Source organism: Coenobita brevimanus, chromosome 19, assembly GCF_032717465.1.
Source record: "Coenobita brevimanus isolate Jiangsu-jjx chromosome 19, ASM3271746v2, whole genome shotgun sequence".
Lineage (NCBI taxonomy): Eukaryota > Metazoa > Arthropoda > Malacostraca > Decapoda > Coenobitidae > Coenobita > Coenobita brevimanus.
The window spans coordinates 432,501-437,500 of record NC_136972.1 but is presented as its reverse complement, the minus strand read 5'-3'; the positions used below and the strand labels follow the sequence as shown (position 1 = coordinate 437,500).

The 5,000-nt window shown below is 36.9% G+C and overlaps 1 protein-coding gene and 1 pseudogene across 1 annotated transcript in view; one reads left to right on the top strand and one right to left on the bottom strand.

The window, feature by feature from the left end:
• Window positions 1–5,000, top strand: part of LOC145391603 (putative neural-cadherin 2) — a 337,197-nt gene that overhangs the window by 131,050 nt on the left and 201,147 nt on the right. The gene's annotated exons all lie outside the window — the stretch shown is intronic.
• Window positions 4,922–5,000, bottom strand: part of LOC145391782 (5S ribosomal RNA) — a 120-nt pseudogene continuing 41 nt past the window's right edge.

The window sequence follows — 5,000 nt, the reverse complement described above, 5'->3', positions numbered from 1 at the left end:
TAAATTAGTATCTTTATATGAGTCAAGCTCTGTACCAGGTTAGACTAAATGGTTTTTTATTATTAAAAAAAAATAAGAAAAAGTTTAAACAAGACTTGTTCAAATAGAAAAGAGAACCGAGTATCGAAAGAATGCTGTCAGTCAGCTGATGTTTGTTTAGACTACAACTGCCCCAGGGAATATAAGTACTCTGTGCTTTTAGTATTGCAAAATGGCCACATACTTTAGTAAAGCAAATTTGGAAAAGAAAAGGGATAAAGGTAGAAAGCAAGATGATGATTTCTACCAAGAACTGGTTGAAATGGAGACTCACAATAGACTGGTTGAACGTGTACACAAACTGGAAATGGCCTTTCAAAATGAGATTGATGAAATAAAGAAGCAGATGCACTTGCAAAAGGAAGAAATAGAAAAACTAGGAAGGGAGGTCAACAAGAAAGACACAACCATCAGTGAACTAACAGTGGAAGTGAGTACACTTAGGAGGAAAATGAGTGACATGGCAAGTACAGTAGTCAACCACGAGAGTATTATGGAAGAGTTCAAAAATGATACAGAGACAATTAGGCAAGTAAGCAGTCTGATAGACCAGAGCAGTGATATTGAGGAGAAGATAACACAGGTGAATGAAGCTGAGCAAAGCTACAAAAATGATGTGGAAACCACGTATCCTGAAATGGTGAAAGTAAAGAAAGACTTAGAAACAAGGGTGGAAGAAAAAAGCATTAAAAAGGAAGTGAAAAGAATAATCCAAAACAATCCAAAGTTAGTCAGAGATTCAGTAGATATCAACAAATCTATAGTAATCACTGATATAGAAGAGGAAGAAGGAAAGAAGTATCAGAGGAAATCTGTAGTAAAGACATATAGGAACACAAAAGGTCAGGGAAATACGAGAAAAGCAAGTCAAGACCTGTAAAGTGACTTTCCAGAGTGTTAACACTGTGGAGGAGATAAAAAATCCAAAGAATCTTATGGAAAAAGAGGAGTTCAAATATGTATGGATAAAAAGATGCCTAACACAAGAGGAACTGGAATTACTGAAAGAGAAGAGGGAGGAAGCAAAAACAAAAAATGAGGGAAGATCAGAGAAGAACACATTTTTTTTTTTTTTTAACAAGGTAATAGGATTGCAGGTACGAAAGTGGTACATAAACAGGAGGGAATGAAAAGGAGGAAGGTAGTAGAACCATGTCATGACAAGTATATAAACAAGATGATAAAGTTGATGTACTCAAATGTGGATGGAATGGTATCTAAATTAATAGAGATGAATGATTATGTCAGAGAAAATGAACCCCATATAATATGCCTAACTGAAACAAAATTAACACCAAGGATATCCAATGACATACTAAACTTTGAGGAATATAATATATGGAGAAAAGATACCTACATAAAATACGTGTTTCATAATACATACAACTATACATTATTACATCCACAAAGTAATAAAGAAAATATACTATCACAGTTACTCAGTGAGCGATTAAAAGAACTATATTAAACATTTATTAATTAAATCTACCTAGTGGAAACAGACAAATTAAGTTACAAGGAAAACCAGGAAAAAAAATGGCCAACACAAATGACGTTAGCAAGAATAAACAACATCTTCCACACAATCGTGCAGACAAAGATTTCCACACACTGCTGACACATATATTGCCCACGATACGTACAAATGAACAACAAATGAGTGTAAATATTTAATGTTGTATATAGTGTATATATATATTTTATATAAAATAAAATATGGGACTATTATAATATAATAGTCAATATTATCTGCGCAATATAAACTAAGCCTTAATAAAGGGTCCCAAGGGAATTAACCAGCAATTATGCAACCTCGGACAACACCGAAAACGCGTAAACAAACGAAGAACAACAAACTATAGAAAATCAAATCATACAAAAAAAAAAAAAACAGTAAGATCGCATAACAAACAAATGAAAATAGGTGTAAGTGTTACTACAAATGCCACAATACAACATAAACTCCTTCTATAAGTGAAATAAAGAGCAAGTTATTGTTCTCCACGAGCCAGTGGCAAGGCACATCATGACCAGGGATGGATCCAAGGGGGGATGAGGGTATGCATCCCCCCCCACCGGCCATGCATCACTGAATAAAGAGGCAATTTCAACATTGAAATATCAGTATGTCGCTTCAAGTCTTTGGTTGAATCAGCGAATCAGACCCCCCCACCGAAAATTCCTGGATCCACCCCTGATCATGACTATCATCGACCGCAGCATGACCGGATTAGCGATGCCAGGACTGCAGTTACTACAATATTACTGCAGTTACTACAAATATGTAACGACAAACGATTGCATTATGTTACAGTTGTTACAATTATGTAACTACAAACGATATGTAACAATTAGAATACAATTATGTACAATACATTTATTGTGTAACAATTCATACAATGTTAGTACAATTCTGTATTACTACAATGTTACTACAATATTACTACAATGTTAATACAATTATATTACAGTCGCTACAGTTATGTAACTACAAACGATATGTAACAATTATAATACCATTATGTACAATAAAAATATAATTATGTAACAATTCATACAATGTTACTACAATTCTGTATTACCAGAATCATCACACAAGTTAGGTGAAATATTAGGCATTACTAAAGGGATAACTCCATTGCACAATTATAATTTGTATGTCTGTTATGCATACACATTTTACAATATGCTATACAATATTTTATAATCAGTTTAACTATAATGTATTTGCTCCATTATGTATACAATTTGTTTAAAAGGTATTATGTTTCTAGAATATTATTAGATCAGTACAGTATTATCATGAATATTATGTCTATTCAATATTATAATCAATATTATGTATTAATAGATTAGAGCATGTCAATGATGAATGCTGTCGGAGGATCGCCAGCTGGCATGACCGAGCGATGTCAGGACTCCATATTATAATAATACAATTCATAGCATGATAGATAGATAGATAGATAGTGTAATAGATAGGAACATCAGCCAAGGTGCGGGAATAGGAAATGTGTCTGCATTTCTGTAAGGAATGCCAGGCGTGCACTGTCACAGGAAACGCTACTTACACACAGACACACGGGTTTCTCCAACATTCACATGAGTCTTGCACGCGTGACACTAGCCCTCCTAGGGCAGGATGAGAGAGTTAGAGAGCAGAAGGGGGCTAGTGATCATAGCGAGAGGTGGTAAGAGAGAGAAGGGGTCTGGCGAGACTCTACTCTGTTTCACCCGTGTGTGAGAGAATTTAGTTAATCTTTTCAAGACAAAATTATACTTAGTCCCATACTCATCTTTACCTCTCCTGTCATTGCATGACAATGGAACTAAGATTATCTACGTACAAACCTACTCACGTGTAATTACCGCTCATCCAAGAGTACAACGTACGTGTAGCTGATCTACAAAACACACTACAAGAAGCTATGAAGTTCTACAAGTCTGCCACCAAGTTAGGCTAATAAAACTTTGTCTCTCCAACCTCGTTCTATGTCTGGTGGTTGTCGATTCCACGTACTGCAGATCTTACTCGTGAAGAAATTATCTAATGTATCTTGGAAGAAATGCTTCAAGTCAAGCTACCATCCATGATTCAAAGCAGAGCCTGTATTTAAACTTTATGTGTGCTGGTACTCGATGATCATAAGATGAAGGATGTGAAAACCTCAGTTATATGTCCATGTGAATATCTATTGAAAAGTGACCCAATACCTGCAGCCTTCTTTGGTATCCCATATACACTACCCAGTGGATGGGATTAGAATAATATCATGCACCTAAATATCCTCAAGCCTTGTGGTAGTCTTCTTCAAGGTCGATGAAAACTGCACCACATATGCCAGATGGGGTTGTACAAGAGGCCTGTACAGGGAAAAGCCTGTGTGTGTGTGTGTGAGTGTGTGTGTGTGTGTGAGTGTGTGTGTATGTGTTGCCTGATTTACCACTTTCTGAAACCTCGAGGACTCTGTACTTTTATCTTTAGTCTAGTGCATTATTTAGAGAATTTGGCATCACTGATAAATAGTACACCTAATCCCTCTTGAAAATAGCACTGCTGATTGTACATTATAACAAACAATAGTTGGTTCTTGGGTTTGCATGACCATTACTTATCATCTTAAACTTGTCCAGGTTGAACCACATTTGCCACCATTCAGACCAGTATTTTTAGCTTTTCCCTCTTAGCTTTTTCGTTGCCCTATACCTTTGTGTCGTTCGCTAATTTTCCCTTTCGAGTGATGATGTCCGCATGTGTATTACTGATGTCATTCGCTAATTTTGCCATTCAGCTGATGATGTCCACAACCGTATTATCGATGTATATGATAAATGAAAATGGACGTAGAATCAAACCCTAAGACACTCCACCTGTACAGTAAATGATGTCCAGTCAGAGGTATCCCCATTAATTACCACTCAAGCGCCGGTCAGTCAGTCAGTTCTCAACCCATCCAGCAAGTTCTCCCTAGATTTCCACTGACATCAACCATCAATGTCTTACTTTATTAAATGCCTTCAGGAAATCAAATAAAGAATGTTTGTTACCCGGCATGGGTCATCTTAATAGCGTATTTGGTTGAATAATTCAATTAAAGAGATAGAACAAGTAGCATGCCACCAAGGAGCCGTGTTCCGACTCATGCAGTAACTTAAGTGATTTTATATGATATACACTCCTAATTACTGCTGTATATTCCGCAACTCCATACCTTAGATGTAAAGTTAAGTTGGACGTAGAGAGAGAGAGAGAGAAAGAGAGAGTTTCATTCATTCATTGCCAGACGCCATGCATCCCAGACGGGGTGGCCAAGGGCTTAGAGTTAATTGTTTTACAGGGAGGGGCACTAATCCTCCACCAACCCCACTTGACACGTAGGGATGCCAACAGCATCTGGTGTTCCCAGGCGGTCACCCATCCAAGTACTAACCAGACCCAACGTTGCTTAACTTCGCTGATC